The following is a 21946-nucleotide window of genomic DNA, read 5'->3' on the forward strand; positions in this document are numbered from 1 at the left end:
TCTGAAGTTAGCGCCTCTCCCAACAATTGAATGGTCTTCCTCCCCTCCCCTTGTAATGTAGGTTTAGTTTTGCCCCTGGTCATGGGCCCAACAATTTGGCAGAGACTGCCCAGTAAGCATCCCTATTTTGGTCAGCTTGCCCCCCTGTGGCTCTTTTATAAGCCAGACAGGGACATTTGGCAGTGGCACACCTCTCCCTTTCAGCAGCTCAATGAGGGTGCCGAACGGCGAATGTGTCCCGCTAGCAGAACAATGAGGATGCCGAGCAGTTCCTGCTCAGCACCCTCATTATCCTGGCAGCAGGACACCTTTCCCATTGAGCACCTTCACTGTCAATGAGGGTGTGGTATGGGAGAGGTGTCCCTCTGCCAGGACAATGTCCCAGGTGCTACAGGAAGCAGAGCAGCTCTCCAAAGATCTGATATATTGCTCTGTATCAACAGAGCATTGGAATGGGAGCCATTAGACACTGTTGGGAGGGAGGAGGTCTATTAGCAGGGACTTTTGACCCTTACGAAATGTGCATGGGTTGATAAGAAGTGAGAAGGGTCCATAATGCTGCATGCTTTATGAAACAATGACTATGGGCTTCATTCCGAGTACGGCGCTAACCAATGGCGCTATTAACGCCTTGGTTGACGCCGTACCCGGACCGGCAGCGCCTTGGTGGATGGCGGAATTACCGCCCCATTCCAAGGTTGGCGGGGCGGTAATTCCCCAATCCCCATTTACCCTTCCCCATTCCCATTCATGCCCCATAGGGCATAATGGGAGTGGGGAAGGCGTCAATTACGCCACCGTAAATTACGGTGGCGTAATTTACATCAAGGTCCCTTAGCGCCATGCTCTCGTTAGCGGTGGCCGCTATCCCTTACCGCCATGCTCGGAATGAGGCCCTATGGCTTTAAAACGCAAGGGAGTTTGGTTAGGCTCACATTAATCTGCATGATGCTATTGTGACTTTGCATGCAGGACGGGGAGAATAAAACTAAATCCATACTTTTATTCTTCAACATATTTCTATGACGATGTATAAAGTGTATAATTAGTTTACCATGAAAGACCAGTTTATTATGTAACATGGTTAGTTCCAAGGCATTGCAATAAATAAAGTATTATTTAAGCACTTGAAATGCAAAGCAAAACTTAAATACATATTTATATTAACTAAACCTGGGAAGATATGCTTAGTTGCTTAAATTGCCCACATCCTGGTTTGACCATTTAACCAAAGTGTGTGATCCTGTGCAAATAATTTAATCACACTGTGTCTCCTCTGCAGCTCCATAAGTGATTCACTTCATAGCTTATGCTAATATATCATGCTACTATAAAAAAGGCTAATGACTATAGAGTTGCTTGATATACAATATTAGTGCAATTTAGGTATTTTGCACCACAAAGTTATTTGCCACTTGGCTTACTTGTGTGGCAACGTATTCTAAAGTCACTTCCATGTTGCCTTTAACCCATTCCAAGGAGCATCATCAGTGTTTGATACTTGGAGCCTACAAGTATCAGACACTGGTGATGCTCCTTGCAATAGTCTTTTATGTGAAGAAACTTCTATTGGTGCAATCCTTATTCATATCAGGAGGTGTGCATGTATTTTGCCCCTCCGAGCCTGGACAGAGATCTAATAGATGAGTTTCCTGCATCTGTAATGGACCAGCAGTTTTTTTTGTTGTATAGGGGTTAAAATGCCTGCCCCCACTTATGGGTCTGGCCTGAAGGGCAATGGGACAATGTCCCCTTGTGGGTAGAGTGTCCCCTACTGCATGCTGCAGAGGTTTGTATGCACGGTTACAGACTTCACGCAAACCCCTGTAGTGGGGGTAGACACCCTTCCCACGGGGGTCATTGTAAAGCAGACGGGTGGCGAACACTGCCCAGGAGGCTTCAGAAAACGGATGCTGGCTCTGGAAGTAAGGCCTGTGACATGGGCCTTACTTGCAGCGCCAGCATCCGTTTTCTGTTTCATCGTCTGCTTTGTTATTTGTTTTAATAGCAGGCGGCATACTATTCAAAATACAAAGGTAGACGAACACACAGGTTTTTTTGCCTATAAGCTCAGCTGGCCTGAGCTTACATGCGAAAAACTCCTGTGTGGTTGTCTTTTTTTGTATTTTGAATAGCAGACCACCTGCTATTCAAAATACGAAATGAGACAACCACACAGGAATTAATTGTTTTGCATATAAGCCCAGCTGAGCTTATATTAAAAGAAACTCCTGTGTGATTTTCTGCTTTTATATTTTGAATAGCAGTCAGCGGGCAGACTGAATAGTCTGCACTGCAGAACTCGGGTCGGGACATGCAAAAAAAAAGTGAAAAACTCACCTCAGATGGATCCCAGCCTGCGACTATCTCGGCACTCAGTGTGAACTGGAGAGCCCCACCCACAAGCTGGAACTTCTTAGAAACTAAACCAAACAGTGTCGTAGCCCGGAGCCTCCCCACCCTCCCTCAGACACCTGACCATTTCTCAGCTCCCTGCCCCCTGTCCTCTCTCTTGCGCAGACTGGGGTGGGGGTTGCAAAGTCTGACCACACCCTGGGCTGTCTGGGGAACAGGACAGGGTCTGGGTGAAGAAAAGGAGGTCTTGGGTGAGTTTCTTTCTTAACGTCCCCAGGCATCCTTTTCAGCTGTGTTTATCAGGTTTCATTGCTGGCCCACGAGGGCCTGCACTGCGCACGTACAGCAGGGATGGCTGAGAACAGCGCTCCCCGCTGCACATTCAGTACAGCCCCCACCATGTCCATGAGTAACAGTATTTTACTGTTACTTGTGGACGTGCTGGAGGGTGTCATTGTTGGTGGGGCTCTGCCCCTCCCACCCCATGGACCAGCCGCCACTGATTGCGATGTATACCCTGTGACTGGGGGGGAGCAGCAAATGTGAGATGGCTTTGCTATTGTGTTGATTTGTGCTGACTCTAAACACCATGAGCTGTGTATGCTGGCCTGTTTCTAGGCCTCCTGTGTCAAGAGCATAGAGACTGTGATGTTTAGGTTGATATCTGCTGGAAGGCCTGCTTGTGTGCGAGTTGCTCTGTTGATATACAACTTTGTGTGTTTGAGTGTAGAGGTTCGTGTGGGAGGTTCGTGGAGGGCCTAGTGGGCAACTTGGAAACATCCATGTGGTGTGCTCATGCGATATTTCAGTAGTGGGGCACTTCAGGTAGGTAGTTATGAAATGCCCAGTGATACCCTGGAGTCGGCTGGTATCTGTGTAAGTGGACAATGTGTAGAGACTGGTCAATTATGAGAGTGGGGGAACAAGCAGAAGAGCAGAAAATATAGGGAGCACGCAGCAGCAGCAGCGGGTACTGAGAAGGCAGTGGGTGTGAAAAGTTCCTGAGGGGAGTTCAGTGTAGGGACTCCAGGGATGGCAGATTCATGCTCTGGTCCGAAGGAATATCCCAGCATGCCGAGAGGTTAAGGTGCTACATCTAGGGGCCAGTCACGTGAATGACATTGTGCACCGGAAAGTAAAACATGGCAGGGTACTGATTGCCTTGGGAACCAGGAGGCAAAATCACAGTGGGACACCTGGGAGCAAAACCTCAGAGGGGCACAATTATAGTGCGACACACAGGAGCAGAAATTGCAGTGAGACAAATGGGAGCAAAACCCAGTTTGGAGAATCATAGCGTGGTGCTTGGGAGCAGTATAGTAGGAAGTCAAATGGGGAGCAGGTGAATCAAACCACATGAAGCAAGGCATAACATGGCCTAGCATAGCAACATATTAGAAGTTGTAGCACTGCATGAGAAACAGCCTACTCCCATTTCTCTTTACTAACACAGGGCCTATGCGGACAGGTATCATTTCCCTATTTTCACTTTACCACTGTCAATATCTAACTTTCTCTGTCTCTCTAACTTCCACTCTCTCACTCTTTCTCGCTCCCTCTTTACCCCCCTCCAAAAAGATATGTTGCTCACTGTGTGCAACAAGTATGTGGAATAGACACATACGAGGAGTGAGCTCATTCAACATAAGCAGAGTTCTAGGCGTTATGCGAGGCTATGCAAATTCCCAGCGCGAACAACATGGTCTTTATTACACGTTAATCTATTACAAAATGGCCTTGTGTTGTTCATATCTTGCTGTGTTCTGGCATTCAGCGTGGACTGGAGAGCCCCACCCACATGCTGGAACTTCTTAGAAACAAAACCAAACTGTGACGTAGCCCCGTGGCATAACTGTTGTGGGGCACACCTAGGGTCACCGGGCGGGCCTCAGCAGGTGTCGGGATCACCCGACCGGGATCACCAGTGCTGCGATCATGCTGCCAACAAAGGATCAGGGGGCACCCCACTTACCCCGTATCACTAGAGCAGACAGCGTGGGCTGGGAGCACCCAGCTCACTGCAGCCCCGGCTCTGGGGGCATCCAGGCCGGGGTTGCACCCTAACCCATGGTCCTATGGCTTTAGCATTTAAGGAGGACGGCGTTGCCCAGCCGGGGCGCCGACCTCGTGCAGGGCCTGTCCCTGGGCCTCCTGCACGCGGCGTTGCACCAGCAGGGTGCACACAAGAACGACACAGGAGTCAGGTTAACATCGACTGACGAGCCAGAAACAGCTTGTTCTATTTATTACCTTGGTCACATGGTTACTCCTATGTGCCCCTACATAGATCCTTGGGCAATACCATGTGCTCCAGGAGGGGTGACATGCAACAATAACTAATACTTTGTGAAACCCATATGTTTGTCCACGCTCACTTTTATTTTTCTTGCCCACGATGAGGCAGACATATCCTGCTGGAAGTATTAAAGCCCTTTATATGCAGACAGACTGCAAACGTGGGCTTCATGATGTCTTGACAACAATCAGCCGGAAGCCTAACTGCGTATGCACTGACGGCATGCGGGGTGGCAAAGGATGCCGGGAGCCATTGAAATGAATGAATGCCCTGTGCAAACGACACATTTGTGTAACCCATTAACGGCTGTGATGCTAGTCGCTCTGATTCATGCTTTTTGTGACTTTTCCTGATCTTATCTGAGCCGTTTTTATATACATATATACTGAAATGCTATGTGCAGCGCACAGTGCCACCTCGTGTCCACGCACCATATTACACTTCATACATCTGACTTTAATTCTCGAATTTCAGAGCTCGAGGCCAGCTTTCGCCCGTGTTCCTCCTCCTCATGAGAGGCGCATGTGCGTTCAGTCAGTCGGCGTGGCTCTGCTTATTTTTAAACTATGTGGACAAGGTTTACTAAAGCATTAAAAGCCACGCTCTACTGTTTAACGGATAAAAAAAACAAAAAACTTAAAACAAACCAGAATAATATCTTGTTTTATGGATCACGGGCTCATACAGCTTTTTCACACAAACATGTAAGTAAGAAGGTTTGCTGGTAAGAACACTCAATGGACATCATTTTGGCATAAGAAGTGTTGAAGGCTGGGTCCAACTTGTCCACATTTAAATCTGTGATCTGCACTTTGAACACAATTCACACCAGCAAGTGGTGTAACTTTAAACAGATGAAGGTTAAGACCATACGTAAAAGTGAGAAATTCTTATCCTGTTGCATTCATTTTGCATGGGGACTCTAGTGAGGAGTGCGTGGCAAAGCCAGAGACAAATTCATAGTTAAATACTGTCATTTATCGCCGGTATAAAACTGTCAATTTACTAAAAATCCAGGTCGTCATCAGCACATAGAAGCATTCTCCAATGTTTGTGCACGATCCCTGTGTCTACGATATACGCTTGCATTGCCCACAATATATGCCAGTATTCCCTCTGTAAGGAAACATACATTTTTGCTGTGCCTACTAAAAACAAAAATTGCTACTGTAAGAAGACATTTTCATGTTACCTGTATTGCCACTGTAGTTACCTATATTGCCACTGTAGGAAAACAACCATGTTGGCTGTGTACAAAAATGCAGCACTGTCACTGCAAGAAATTATAGTTATGCTGGGTGTACCAATATATGCCATTATTGCCACTGTACAAACATGCTCATATAAGATTTGATCACTATTAACATTGTCACTGTAAGATGATGTTATGCACATGTTTTGACACTCTAAGAACACACTCATGTTGGCTGTGTCCAAGAATGTCATCATTACCACTGTAAGGACCATTGCCATGTTGGGTGAACCACTGTATTCAATTTTTTCTCCTGTAATAACACGATCATGTGGACTGTGCCGGGCAATGCCAGTTGTGCCACTCGACAAAGATCTTGACATGTTCGCTGTGCTACATAATTCCATAATGCCACTATCAGAAGATATGATCATGCTACAGGTACTAATGTATGCCATGATTGTCACTTTAAGAATGACAGTATCATGATGGGTGTGCCATCACATGCCTACATTGGCACTTTTAGTTGCTTCCATTCTGGTCTGGCATTTCCCTGTATGACATTGTCTTCCAACCTCAAAGGTTTTTATTTTCCTGTTGCCCAAAATGTGCTGCCTGTATTGCCACTGTAAACCAGTTTCAGTTCCCAGAGTATGCTAGCATTGCCAAAAATGTCACCAACCGAGCCACTTAAAACATTTTCACGCTTTCCCCAAAAGATTGCAATGTTGCTATTGTTAAATATTTGTATACTCCGTGCCCTTTCCATCGTGTGCATCTGAACTCCCACCAAACACATGGTGGGGAGAGGCCTACAGTACAACATTGAAACTTCATATGCACTCAAACACACACAAATATGCACACAGACACACATATACATACATTCCCCAGAAATGCACAAACACCCCATAGCTCACTCACTCATATTGGTGCACACCCTCAATGCAACAAATTCTCTCTCTAACAAACTGAAGAGGGAGACCCAAAAGTGGCCATCGTTGCACCTTTCCCGCGCTTAGTCCGGTGACAGAGAAATTACAGATGTACATCACGTCTGGGCCCTTCATCCCCATCCTTAATGTATTGCACGTGTGAGAAGCACTACTCACTTAGACAACTGTTCAGATCACACCCAGATGACTGTATTGAACAAGTTGACTGACTGCAACCTCGAAGAATTCTGATGACGTCATGGCAGACATTTTGACATAGATATGTTAAATATGAAGCACATAGACATCCCTGCATGCAGTTACGCAGACATTTAGCTTCATTGCTGACACACACGAAGAATATGCTTATAACTCACATAGTTAGAGGACTGACACCTTTTGCTATGAGGAAACCGCAAAACTCATAAGAATACATATAAACTGCTTGCTGACGCTTAACCGTGACTAACATGGGTGGCCATGCGAATAAAGATGGAAGCCATAGGTTTAGTTGAATGAGAGGGAAAAGCAGGATAAACTCAAGAATAAAGAGAAAGGCTGACAGGCTGATCCTGCAGAAGCATGCAGACCAGGCTTCCACTGCAGACACCTTGCACAGCCTCTCCCACGACACGGAGAGAAGGAAGGTTTCAAGTTAACAGAAGAGATAGGACCCCTGCAAGGAACACAAGCCGATAATCTGCATAACTGAAAGAAAGATAACTTTTCCTGGTCCCTACACACGTGATCTGAATCTACAAAACAGCGCCTATTCATTCAGGTCAGGCTGAGAAGGCTGTTTCCATCGAACCAAAGGCAGGAGGATACAAAAGTAATACAGGCTCAAAGACTAATGTTCTGTCTCACGGCCTAGGAGATCAGAGATGGTCTTTTATTGGGAACATGCAGCACCTTCGGGGTAATTCCCACTACTTTGAATAGTTGCACTTGGCCTGGTCACTGTCCAAAGCTCCAAGGTTTAGAAGACCTTTTCTGTCCAATCCCTAACCACCTTCCAAGCTAAGCTTACAATATGTTGCACTGACCAATCACTTTACACTAACCTGTAGCTTTGAATTCGCAACACATAGAGGTGGTCTCAAGAGGACTCACCAGATATGGCTTGCCCCATTATCGCACTAACCCCTTATAGAATGCAGATATAGTTCACCTCACTAACTAATCCCTTCCCCTTTTAGGATTTTGGAGGTAACCTCATTTTTGTGACGTCATAGGTTAACAAAACTGAATGACAGGCACCTGGAGAGCGAGAGGGATTGGAGAATGTTGCATTGTTCATGCTGCAATCCCTGTCAGTGAATTATTAATAAAGACAGTGCACTTTTGTCCTATGGCTGGGTCTTCTGTTCTTTGGGCAGGGTATTCCCAGGGCCATTTGCTCTTGCATGTAAACAGGGAGACTGATAATAGTTCTGTGACCACTGTTACAAGTGGTAGCAGAGGATGGTCGCTAAGACCTCTCAGCAATTAAGACCGTCTTTTTCCTGGCACGTGTCGGAAGAATGCGTCATGACCCGCAAAGACTGGATAGAAAACCATGTGTGGCAGTGCAGATGGTCATCAGGGGTCGCCTTTGAGAAATACCTGACCGCTTCTCACAGGACTCCAATCAGACCAGATGGCAGCGGACCACATTGTGGGAGAGGTGGTGCCCGAGACCGTCAGCAGATCCACAGAGTGTAAGTATAGACTCAGCAATACCACAAATACTGGGACGGGGAAAGTTTTGTTTGTCATTTGTTTTGTGTTATTGTGCAGGATCCCTATTTCCAGGCACATTAGCTAGGTCATGGATGAAATAAGAAAGAAAAACAAAAATAAGGTATACCTGTTTCTAGGTGGACAGCTTAGCTTATAGATGTAAAAGACAAAAGAAGAAAAAAAAGTATACCTGACCTCTAGGTGCTAGCTTAGTTTGCAGATGAAAAAGACAAAGGCATAAAAAAGGATACCTGTTTTTTAGGCAGTGACCTTAGTTTGTGGATGATTTATGTATGGGATCCCTGTGTCTACGCACCAGCATAGCTCGCTTAGGTCACGGAAGGTAGTTTCTTAGTTTATCTCATGGAGATGTATTCCTTTATGCAGCAGTATAGAAGAACAACCACCTAATTTTGCTATTCCCCGTGATTTGAAAGACAGGAAGATGGCTGTGTGTCATGTTATTTGAGTTGTTGTTTCTTGGGTTGTTGGAATACTTGAAAGTGCACTTGAAGTATTGGGATTTTTGCCTTAAGCTGGCGACGTCCCATATCAGGTTGTTGAATAGGACGTGGTGCATTGACATGAGACCGAAGGCCCATAGTGGGACACCAACGTGGGGGGTAAAAGAAAAGAGGAAAAGAAGAGAGAAACGGGAAGTATTTGGAAATAGAAGACAATGGTTTCTAGCCTGATGAGGTGAAGTTTAAATTATCAAAGAGTGGTATGCCATCTGGGCTGGGCTAGAAGAGCATGCAAAGGAATTGTGGTTTGGCCTTTAAGGGCAGAGAATACAGTGTGGGCGGTGCACACAGCATGCTCTTCTTGACTGTGGTGGGCCAAGGAGAATTGTTACGGTGTTCAAATGTGTCAAAATTCTGACTTGAGGTTAAGTAAGATTCGACAGTCAGAAAGTGACATGCTGCCATGGGGGATACACCCCTTAAAAATGTGTGCAAGTCCTGTCTGTGTTATCAAGACAAAATACGCGAGTATAGCACAGAATGGACTTGCGATACAGAGGTCAAAATGGAGAAGCCATGGCCCTGGGAGGGCAGTCTTTTCAAATATGTGCTGCAACACATGACCACATATTTACATGTTGCCTATAACATGAAGAAATTGAGTAACAGATTAGCTATACTGGAGCTATTGAAAAGTTTTCCGGATGGGGAAGAGAACCCAGCCATGAAAGAGAGGATGCTGAACCATAGTTATGTGGGGGGAAGAAGTGCCCACAATTCCTCCTCCCCCTTCTCGAACCACAGACGCCACAACAGAAAGTCAGGGATTTTACCCCTTGAAAGAATTAAAAGCAGCGGCAGGATATAACAACCCTGTTTAAGCACCACCTGCGATAGCAGTGAAGGCACGCTTAGTAGCGCGAAGCAGGCAAACACGGGAATATATTCTATGCATGACAAGCGGAAGGAATGCTGCAACCTGCAAGCAAACTAAGAGGAAACGACAAAGGGATATGTGGTTTTAGCGGGGATAACGAATTGATGGTTCCACCAAATGAGTGGGTAGAGGGACATATACTGCTCAAATTGGATGGAACAAATGCAGTCAAGCATAGAAGTACAGAGGAGGAAGTTCAGAAGAGCAAAGGGACAGAAGAAGACAGAGGCCCTCATTCCAACCCAGGCGTTAAGGGTTTAACAGCGCCGTCGGCGCCGTTAACCCTTAACGCCTGATTTCCACCTTAACGCCTGCTTTTAGCAGACATCAAGTACCAAGGCGCTAAGCGTCCTTGGCGCTAATTACGGCACCGTAATTTACGGTGCCGTAATTAGCGCCTTCCCCACTCCTATTATGCCCCATTGGGCAAAAATGGGAATGGGGAAGGGTAAATGGGGATTGGGGATTTATCGCCCCACTCACCTTGGAATGGGGCGGTAAATCCGCCATCCACCATGGTGTAAACAGAGTTTACACCATTGTGGTAAAGTAGGGAACTTACCACCTGGGTTGGAATGAGGGCCAGAGTGTGACTTCCAGGGCACCGGTGGTCCATGGATGAATATCGGTTTCTAAACCACCAATCAGCCCCACACCTCCAGTACACCAGAAGGGATCCGAACATATTGGAAACACAAGCAAATTATAATCCTCCTTGTCAAATTTCAGTAACGTGGAAGGAATGGAAGGCTTATCTCTGCAAGGTCGTGGATCGTTGGTTAGTTGCAACACAGCAAAAATACAATTATTACCCAATGATTAAAGGGACTGTCAAGTAAAGGCTGTATAAAAATATCTACTTCATTATTATCACAGCAGACAGTTCGAGCACACTACAAAATACAACTCTCCCAGTAAAGGAATGCAGAGGACAGACAGTTTCCAAGAAGGAAAAGGGATGCACTCTGGATACTGAGAGGAGGGTAGTCGGTATAGTAATTAATCGCAATGGTTCAAGGATACTTGGTTTTGTTTTTATTCATTGTTTATTTGTACAGAGCTTTTACACAAGTGAAGTATTTCAAAGTGTTTCAAGGCGGGAAGGGAGCAAAGGAATACAGTAGTCATTATTAGCCCTTGAAGCTTCGAATGATCTAACAAAAAGTAACTAGCGTACTAGGCCTGACAGCATTTCTCCTAGTGCAAGTGCATCAAGTGTTTCAGAGAAGGGAGAGAAGATAAAAGGGGACAAGACAGAACTTACTATTCATAGTAAATTGGGGTTATCGAAGTGTACCGACAGATATGGGAGGGAGGATTGTTGGGGGTCAGTGCGCCCAGTCCAGCTTGGCCCTGGGTTAAGCGCAGAGAGGTTACACCTCTCATGGAGGGTATGCTGCAAGTGCAGTTTTCTGAAAATAGTGCAGAGGCCCGGAGACAAGTGCAAAGATGGGTGAGGGCGCCTCGGACCTGTGAGGCTCTGAAGGTGAACAAAGCAATCAGTCAGTGAAAACTGAACAGAGTTAGGAAGGGAAGGAGGAGTGAGGTAGGAGAGAAAATGAGATGAGGTTAGCAGGGGAGATGGAGAGAGAAGGAGGAAGCAAAGAGGAAGGTCTTGAGTTTCCGGAACTGAAGGTGCTCTGGCTCAAGGCAGAGAGAGGCAGGGAGGCTGTATCATGGAGATGAGAAGATCAGGATGTTGTGGTTTACCGTGTCGAAGGCAGAAGAAAGATCGAGAAGAATGAGGACAGAATAAGAGTTAGAGTCAAGATTTGAGAGCAGGTCTTCACAGGTGTTCAGAAGAGCAGTTTCCGTGCCTCTGGATGATCTAAAGCCAGACTGATGGTCATGGAGATAACCAACAGATTCAGTTTGGAGGGTAAGTTGTGAGATAGCTCGTTTCTCCAGGAATTTGCCCAATGAAGGAGTGATAGAGATCAGGCGATAGCTTGCGGGGATGGAAGGGTCACCAGAGGGTTTTTTGAGCAGAGGGTTCACAAGAGAGTGCTTGAGGGAAGTGGGGAAAACTCCAGCAGCAAAGGAGAGGTTGCAGAGGTCGGCCAAGGCTGGAGCAAGAGAATCAATGTTGTCCTTGATGGTTTTAGGAGGGAAATGGTCAGCCTGTATGGAGGGGCCTTTCATGGACCAGACTTGTCTAGAGACCTCCTCAGATGTGACAGGGGAGAGGGAGGCAAGAAGATGGGGGGATAAGGGAGAGTGAAGAGATGTGGGTGCAGGCAAGGGTGTAGGGGAAAGAGAGGACAGGATGCCCTTTGTTTTAGCATTGAGATGTGCAGCAAGGGCGAAGCAAAGGGCCTGGATGGGTGCAGTAGAGGAAGAAGTTGCAGTAGGTTTGGCCAGTTCCTTGCAGACTTTGAATAGTTCAGCCGTGTCGTTAGATGCTGCAGATATGAGGGCTTAAATATAGACCTATTTCTTGGACCGAATGCAGAGTCTATATTGCCTTTGAAGAAGGCAGGAGGCCAGTTTGTCAGATGGTACACCTGAAGATCCCCATTTCCGTTCGACTGCTCTGCACTTTTGTTTAAGGGCAGCCAGCTCGGAGTCATACCAAGAGTTTCGCTTTTTTATTGTCTTCAGACGGACCCTCATGACAGGGGCAAGAATGTCAGGAGTGTTGGAATTTGAGTAGTGAAATTTAGAGAGGGCTGTGTCAGGCTGGGAGTCAGCCGTAGGAGTAGGAGGAGGAGAGTAGGTGAAGGCAAAAGCAGCCATTGTCACTCTTTTTATTGGTCGGATGACCTTAAAGGCAGGAGGCAGTGAAGTGTGTGCCAGTGCTAGAGGAGAAGAGAGCTTCATGTGGGAAGAGAGAAGGGAATGGTCAGTCCAGGAGAGTGAAGTAGTGAGAGGGGTAGAGAGATGGATGTCGGTGGAGATAAGAGCATCTAAGGTATGGCCAGTGATGTGCGTCAGGCCAAAAGGAACAATGGAGAGAGAAAGAGAGTCGCAAAGGTTGCGGAAAGGACCTGAAGATTCAACACAAAGTGGTTTCAACACAGAGGTGGCAATGGGTCATAAAATGCCACTAGGGGCTTTCGGAAAAGGACCAGGGGGACAGACTCTCGATGTACCTTGTGCTTATAGAAGTACTTGGTGCTCAACAGTGTAGAGCCAGTTTCAGGGTGCTCTGCAGCTTCTGAGACAGAGTTCAAAATGGGAGACAGCTGTGGGTATCAGGCGGCAGGCAGTTTGGCGAGCGAGGCTGGAAGGACGGCTGCAGGCTGGCCTACAGGTTGGCCTACATGGCGGCTCAGGGTCTGGAATCGTTGTCTCAGTGCTGGTTCGTGGTTCTGAAGCACTGGTCAAGGCATCTCAGACGGTTTAGTGACTGCAACATAACAACAGTCAGCAGTGCAGTAGGTTGCATCTCAAGGGATTTGACTGGCTCGAAAATAATGTCCTTTAAGGCAGACGTCGGTAGATGCTTGTCGATGCACTTCTCTTAGCTTATTCACTGGGCTTGTGTCCTCCTTTAAGGTGGGTGACCCAAAGCTGAGGAGTGTGTTGCAGGAAGCTGTCTTGTCCTTAGTTTGGTTCAGATACTCTCTTTCAACCTTGGAAGCTTGCTGCAGAGCCTAGACGTGCATGCTCTGTGCTGGCTTTGTACTGGTTGTGGAGCTGCGAGAGGGTCCTCTGTATTCAGTTTCTCCCTCTGTTCCCTGTGAGATGTCTAAGGGATGGATCTTGCTTCCCTCTTGGAGGTCCTGGTCTCCCTTCACTGGTGGAAAGATGTTCAGCATACTTTAACCTCAGCCAGGATCCAATGCAGAGTTCTTCTTGCTACTCCTTGCAAAGTCTTCTGATGATCTGCCCAAAAGAGGATCTGAGCCCTCTTCTAAACCCAAATATGCCACAGTGATTGGTGTAGGCTAAGCATACCTAAATGAACCAATCCTGGTCATCACCAACAATCTCCTGTATGCCTGAGGTCATTAATAGAGTGCTTTGCAACAGAAAAGGTAAAGGGGTGAACACATGAAATACTAAGTCCCACCCATCTTCCTTTCTGTTTTGGATCAAAGGGTCTCTCTGGTTAATTGAGCTCTCTATGGCTCCTGATGGAAGTGGCAGGTCTCCCTTGAAGCTGCGGCATGGACAGACTTTCTGGCTTCTGCAAACCACATTCTGGTACCTTCTGAATGAGGTCCCCCTGCGGGGATGACTACTGTAAACAGCTGTCCCAGACATGACAGTTCACTCCCATAGATACTGAGAGGCGGGAGCTGGCTTCAGGTTGACACGGATGCATATCAAAGGTTGTTGGGGTTTCCTTTCTCCTCTGTTTACCACTGCAGCCAGGCCCCATGTGGGCCTGTTTGAAGTAGACTCTATTAGTATGATAATTGTGTTAATCACTGCCACCATTCTGCAGTTATCAACATAAGAACAGGGGGATCCATGGAACCTTTGATAGTTAATTAGGCTGGCCATAGTAGGAGGAAGGTTTTGCCTTACCCCTTCTGACAGGACATGGTGTACTTTTGCCTGTCATATGTCAACTAGATATGATGGGCTGGATGGTGCCTATAGGCTGTGTCCATCCAGAGTACAGAGGTCTCTGTCTATGTTGTGTGGTGAGCATAGGAACATCTGTGCAGATTAGCCCCAGACATTTTGCAGAAGCTGAGCCACCATCATGCAATTTCTTATAAAATTTCAAGAAAGCCAGGTGAGCGCACACCCACCCTGCGGATGGCTGAATTCCTCACACAGAGAATTGGCAGCGATAATGGACAAAAAAAGGAGAAGAGAGAGGGAAGAGAAAGAGATACAAGAGTGGCTGGAAAGGGAAAAAGAGAAGGTGAAAGGAGAGGAAAGGGAGGAGAGAGGGAGAGGGGAGAAACAAAATGAGATAGAGGAAAAAGCGTTGAGAAAGGCAGAGGAAGAAAAAGAGAGGCAGCTGGAAGTGAAGAGAGAGAAGAGGAAGTTGGAAATTGAAGACTCGTTAAAGAGCATTGATACAGAGAAGAGGAGAGGGATAGGAGACAGGAACGGAAAAGAGATAAAAGTAGAGAAAGTGACACTTCAGGGAGGTAACCGACAGCATGACGAGACCAATACATTCAAATGACAATGAGGAAGAGGGGGTATGGAGGAGAATGTGGATGTTTTATAGGAGCAAGAGGGATAGCGCCTCTTCCCCAAAAACAAGCAGGAGTATAGCAGGGTCTCCATTGAGGGGGAAGAGCAATTCAGTGTACAGAGTAATGGGGAAATGACAGGGGAAATGTACATTAAGGAGACTTCATTTTGAAGATGAAGGAGAAGAGGACAGTGACGACAGCTCTGGAACCTTGGGGTCAGATGAGGACCGTGGGGAAAGTGACCATGACAAAGGGGGGTGGCCTTGTCACCCTTTCAGGAAAATAAGCCGTGGAAAGGAGACACTGTGGGGTGGAGAAGATACTGAGAAAAGTATGGTAGAACCCAAAGGACACCTTGAGCGTCCCAAAGGTAAATCGCATAGTGCAGACAAATTCTCTCCATATTCACAGAGGCTAAGAGCCTTATAGGGGTAGAAAAGGGTGAGTATTACAAGAGTGTTTACAGCCACCGAAGACATAGGACCTCATTACGAGGTATGCGGTAGGGGGTTAACGGGCCGGTAAAGGTGCCGGAGCTGTCAACCCCTTACCGCCCCATTACGAGTCTGCTCGCAGGAACCTGCTAAGGACACCTGGTAAAACCAGGCATCCTTAACGGGTCCCGCGAGCAGACCAGGATGCTAACAGGCCTGTTATTAACGGGCCCGTTGTTAGCATCCTCCACATTCTCATTGAGTCCTATTTGGGCTCAAATGGGAATGGGGATGTACCGAGTCCGGGTTCCTTGATTGAGGAATTACCGGGCCCTCCAACATCGGAATGGCCCGGTAAGTCCTCATTCAAGGAACCCGGACCCGGTATGGGGGTAGCCATGCCGCTAATAGTGGTATGGTTACCTCCATACTCGGAATGACCCACATAGAGAAGCATGACAGAGGAGTACAATGAACACCGTTTCTGTTGCTAGAAAAGGGTGGCGGACAACCACAATATATACCATGGCAACAGATGGACAAGGATAATCTGAAGTACAAGTTGCCCTTGTTGAATGCAGGAGCTGGGAAATGGATATATGAGTTAGAACGATTGACAGCAGAGACGAAACTGGCAGAGGGCAACATGAAGATCTTGCTCTCAGCCATTCTTGTGGTGGTAGCCGCCGGCATTTGGAAATTGGCAGGGTATCCGAGAGTGATGGCACAGAACATGACGCACAATGGCTCACAGTTTAATTACTGCAAAGCAGCCATATGGCAAGCTCTAAGAGTACAGTACCCAAACACATCTGACATAAGCGTGATTATGGCACATAAAATGGGTGAGGGCGAAGACCTACACTAATATATTTAGTAGATACAAGAACGTTGGCGTCTCAAGACGAGAGACCGGTGGGATGAAACAGTAGGATTATTCTATCACATATTAAGTCAAGGGCTACCAGATCTGGTACAGAAGCAACTAAATAAATTAGTGGGAATGGAAGCAAAACTATTGTCATAAATTCAGCTGACTATAGTGCATTATTGCTGACAAATACAGGAGAACGCAAGAAAGAAACGTGAGGAAAGGAAGCAGTAAGAAGAGAAATTAGTGCATAAGAAGCTATCGAAGTATACACTGAAAGGAGCGATGTTGACGAGCAGATAGGGAGTAGTTACTCAGGTGCACTGAATGGACTACAGGTACAGGGGCAAGTTTCCCTGGAAGAGGAGATGCTAATTATTGGCCATGAGTAAGGGGAGGCATGCCCTGGGGAAGATGGGTTGACACCCAATGCAGCAGGGTTGAGACAGGCTTAACCGAGGACAGCAGAGACCCATGGGCGGTCCACCACAATGCTAAAAATGCTGTAGAGTATTTCACATAACATGGATGTGCAGGAGCAGGGGTGAAGTACAGCAGAATGGGGGGATGACATACCAGTCAATACATCAGACAGAACAGCCAGACTATTATGCCCAAGATCACACGCAGATGCAGACATATACGCAGCAAATGGTGCCAACACAAGTTGCACGGTACAGTCACAACAGCACATGGTGTACAAACCACAAACACAAGAATACCCGCATCCACCACAACCAACACAGCAAGCACCAGCACAGTAGAAGATTGTAGCCACTAGACACACAGATTCTACAATGCAGACTCCCAAACGAAAACTAGGGAGAGCAACTATGGTGGGGGGCAACCCCTTCACAGGGACATGGATAACTCTATACCCACAATAGGACAGCCCACAAACAGACCTGATGTGTTTAATTCTATCTGTTACACCCGATCTGAACGAGGAACCACGTGTAGGGTTGACCATATATGACAAGACATTCTCCTTTCTCATAGATATGGAGGCAACCAGATCCTGTATTAAGGAAGGGAGATAACCAATGTCAGGCATTGCCATAAATGCACAGGGATTCTCTGGGGCTACAGACTTGGTTCCTTTTACTGACAGGCTTCAGATTTCTATAGGGGAACATGACATTACCATGCCCTTGTTATAGTCCTCACAGACATAATGGGTAGGGACATTATGAGATGACTTAACATGACCATGTCATTCACTGAGCATGGGATAGTTTGCTCAACTCCAGGAATTCACTACAGGAAAGTACGAGAATGAATTCGGGCATTTTCCAGGCAGACTTTACAGAGGGAGGTTGTTGGTGAACCTGAGTTATTCCAATATGGAGGGAAAGTACTATTAGCATGGCTTACAGGGATACAGGGCAAACTGCTTAGCCTGGCCACCAATACGGTGGTCAGTCAAAATCTCGAATTTTAAAATCTCGAAAACTAAAATCTCGAATTTATTATACCGAAAATAAAAAATCTCGAAAGTCAAAATCTCGAATTGTTTCAATTAATCTCGAATTTATTAACAAATAAAGGTAAGTCAAATTACATTTTTTTTAATAACATTAACTGTATTTATTATGTTTATTTTTTAGAAGAAAACCATTGTGTATCATTAATTTTCTTACTATTTTAGATAAATAACATTTTAAATTAGCAGTCTCTAATATATTTTTATAGTTATTATTATAAACTTACATATAGGGCCTCATTCCGAGTACGGCGCTAACCAATGGCGCTATTAACGCCTTGGTTGACGCCGTACCCGGACCGGCAGCGCCTTGGTGGTTGGCGGAATTACCGCCCCATTCCAAGGATGGCGGGGCGGTAATTCCCCAATCCCCATTTACCCTTCCCCATTCCCATTCTTGCCCCATAGGGCATAATGGGAGTGGGGAAGGCGTCAATTACGCCACCGTAAATTACGGTGGCGTAATTAACATCAAGGTCCCTTAGCGCCATGGTATTTAACGCCTGCTAAAAGCAGGTGTTAAAAGCACCATGGCGCTAAGGGAACTCGGAGTATGGCGGTAAGGGATTACCGCCACCGCTCTCGTTAGCGGTGGCCGCTATCCCTTACCGCCATACTCGGAATGAGGCCCATAGTCTATGTTAAACTGATTAAACTTGTTAACATGTAATACATCCATTTTCCTCTTGATGGCGCTATTGTATCAATAATAACAGCTGTATATATTGTATGTTTCTCTTTGTTTACTTATTTAAATCCACGTTACGGCTTCCTACGTAAAACGTAAGCGCCATTTTTAAAGTTCATAATCAACGGGTTACTGCTGCGGTCGCGTCTCCTGCAAGCTGTTCCTGGATTTTCTTGGATTTTTTTTCTTTTTTTAACTTGGATTGGCTTTTTTCCACTGGATTTTCTCGGCTTACATTTCCTGGTATAATCGGACTTTATTTCTTCGGCATGCTGTTCCTGGATGCGGTTCCTGGATGCTGTTTCTGGTATTGCGTGGATTTCGATTTTATTTTTCCATGGATGGCTTTTTTTTCACTAGATGTATTTCTATTACATGGACTGTGGATTTCTACAAGATTGCCCGGATTTGGTGAAAAAAGCGTTTACAGTGGATTCACTCGCAGGTGCTGGATTCTTGGTTTTTTCCATGGATTTTTCTGGTTATTTCTTCCTGGCTGGCTATTTTGCTTTATTTGGATTTTTTTTTGGGGTTTATTTTTCATCACCAGGATTGTAGTCATGGCAGAGTGGACTGCAACTTCATCTGAAACGTGAGTTACATTTTATTAACATTTCAAGTTGAATGCCATAGATTCCAAGAATGTTTCTTTGTGTTGGGGGTCAAAAGCTTCTATTAATTGTATTATTTTTCCTTCATAGTCTCTGTATATTTTTCTCGTTTGTGTTTGGTTTGTTAAGGATATGGTTTGTGCCAATTTAAACTGTTGGTGCTGTTCTTCTTCCTTCAAGTCGCGTAGAAATTGCCACAACGTGGGGTTGTTGATGTTAAAATGCTTGGTTAACCTGCTGTGCCATCCCTCTAGGGCGTTATTAGTTCTAGGTGTTTTATCTAGGGTTGCCTGATAACAATTCCAATAATTTATTGGGTATTTTGGGCGTCTTCTTGTGCCACTTCTTGTTAATTGTCCAATCCATGATTTTTCAAAATAGTCTAATAGATCACTAAATTCTTCTTCATGATTTTTGTAAAATGTACTGTCAATTAAATGTTCATAAAATTCAGTCACATAATCTATTGGTACGAAAGCTAATGCAAAAAGTTTTTTAATATTGATCTGGTAGCAACTGTCCTCAGTGTATTTTGTGTTCATACCTAATTTCTGCATTTTTCGCCATAAACTTTGCGTGAAGTGGAAAAAACATCCCTGAATCCGTGTATTTTCGAAAATTGATTTAAATCCATTGATTTGCGCAGTCTCATAATCCATGATTATAGTATTTGGGTTTGCCGCAGGGATTGTTTGTTTTATTTTGGCAAAAACGATTTTGTACGCCTCTTCTGTTTTTTTTGGCATCAATGTATATACAAGCGGAATTGTCTTGCCGTTTATTGTTCCATGAATAGTATAAAACTGGTAGAATGGTTGTGGGCATATTTTAAAAGTTGCGTCACTCTGCCACTTTTCACTGTTTGTCAAATGGTGGAAACTACCTGCAGTTGCGAATAGTAATATTTTTTCTTGATGTAAATCAATGGTTGCTTGGTGAAAAATTTCTCCATTTTTATTTGTTTTGAATACATCAGGGATTGTAATCTCCTCGAAAAGCCTCGGTACAGGTGGCATATTTTCTTTTTGCTTTCTCGCCCTGTTTACAGTTTGTTGCATTAACTTTTCACCTGGTAATTGGGCAGCGATATGGACCGGTAAATGGTCACATACCTTGGACACAACCGAACCACTTGTTTCCCCGAGGGTTTCCTCTGCTTTTCTCTTCAGCTCCGAGAGTGTTTTTTTTATAATTATATTAGATTGGTCCGGTAGATGGTTGTGTTCGTTTTTACTGCGCACATTTGTTCCCTCAGTTATTGCGCGAGCTGGGCATGTATTTCTTTTATATTCGGCACATTTCCAATATATACGCTCATTCTTCTCATATTCCTTATGATAAACGTATCCATTTAGTGTTAGCTGTTTTCCTCCCTTTTGGCTTGTTAAAAATTCCATTTCGTATTCTAAAAAAAAAAGGCAGAAATGTTTCCTGTCATATATGTCTTTGTAAAACCCTTTTTTTGTTTACTGATATTCCACTTCAGTGTATTTAAAATATTACCTGTTTTTTTTGTCGAGGTAAACGCAAGTGATTTCCCGCAGTACAGCATCAAATGTCGTCCTGTCAGGTAATGACGGTTTGGCAATATCGTTATTCCAATCCTGGTGCCTGAACAAGGTTCTTTACTCTTGTTTTTCACCTATCATTTTAACCCATGCTACACTCGTGATTCTAATACGTTTGTTTATAACACTGTGGGTGGGGTGGAAGCGGAGGGGGGCGAGTGGGGGTAGCGGGCTGCTGGGTAAGGGGGTGGTCGAAGGGGGGTGGGGGGGGGGGTTTGGGGGGGGGGTTTCCCCCCCCTATCATAAAATGCTAATTTCGTCTTTTTGTTATTTCTATTTATGCACGTTCGGTATTTTTTTTTTCGATATTTAAGTATTCGAGATAATGACCCTTTTAATGACATGTATACATTTTCGATATTTTAAATTTCGATATTTTTTTTTCGAGATTTTGGTAGTTCGAGATTTTGTTTTCGGTATTTTGACTATAAACCGTATTACATCTCTCTAAGGGATACAGACAGGTCAAGGCAGGGGATACAGGTGGGGGGAAAGTGTCAGTGTCAGCAAGATTCTAGATGTGTGTGTATAAGCTGGTCATCATATTGCACACGCCTAGCTGTGAAGCAATAAAGCACTGTACAATGGGAAACAGCAGTAGGGTGCAAAACTATGGCTACATTTGGAGGGATAGACTATTAAGTTTGCAGTAATATAAGAATAGAGGATCAGAAGGTAACACTTGGGGGATACAAATTAGGTGGGGTGGAGCCAGAGCCAGGCTTAATTAAATTCATTGTGGATACACAGCTGTGATGGTACAACGTTCATTCATTGTTTTTTTTGCAGCACTTTTTGATGAAAATCTTTTGCTAAAAAAACATTTAAAAAAATGGGGGGGTGGGCATATAAGGGGTAGGGTTGGCTGGTGTATAGGGAATGAATAATGGGAAGGGAGGATTGGGTGGGGGGACCCCCAAATAAAAATGCGATGATCTTTTTCAGCAAAATCATTTTGACAAAAAGTGCAGCGAAAAAAAGGGGCGATGAATGAACATAGAACAACTGTGATCTTGTAAAAGCTATATGACTGTATTTCCAACTATCTGACTTCCCTACCTGTACTGTTAAGTAGAAGAAGTAGGCAAGGGAGCAGTCCCTGTCTCCTACTTCTGTGAGTCTGCAGAAGTGAAACACCTGATTGTTTGTCACTTGAAGGACTCCATTGTGTATTCAGTAAGGAATTCAACACTATTAGATTACAAGACTTCCATATCATATCAACTGATAGCAAAGAGATGCAGTTCACAATTCAGCCCACCGGCCTCTGCTTAGCTTTTTTGAA

The 21946-nt window shown here is 45.1% G+C and overlaps 1 protein-coding gene across 2 annotated transcripts in view; it reads left to right on the top strand.

Moving 5' to 3' along the window:
• NALCN (sodium leak channel, non-selective) overlaps positions 1-21946 on the top strand; it is a 3431684-nt gene that overhangs the window by 1656237 nt on the left and 1753501 nt on the right. The gene's annotated exons all lie outside the window — the stretch shown is intronic.

This window comes from Ambystoma mexicanum, chromosome 7p (assembly GCF_040938575.1).
Source record: "Ambystoma mexicanum isolate Mex_15411 chromosome 7p, UKY_AmexF1_1, whole genome shotgun sequence".
In the NCBI taxonomy this organism is placed as follows: domain Eukaryota; kingdom Metazoa; phylum Chordata; class Amphibia; order Caudata; family Ambystomatidae; genus Ambystoma; species Ambystoma mexicanum.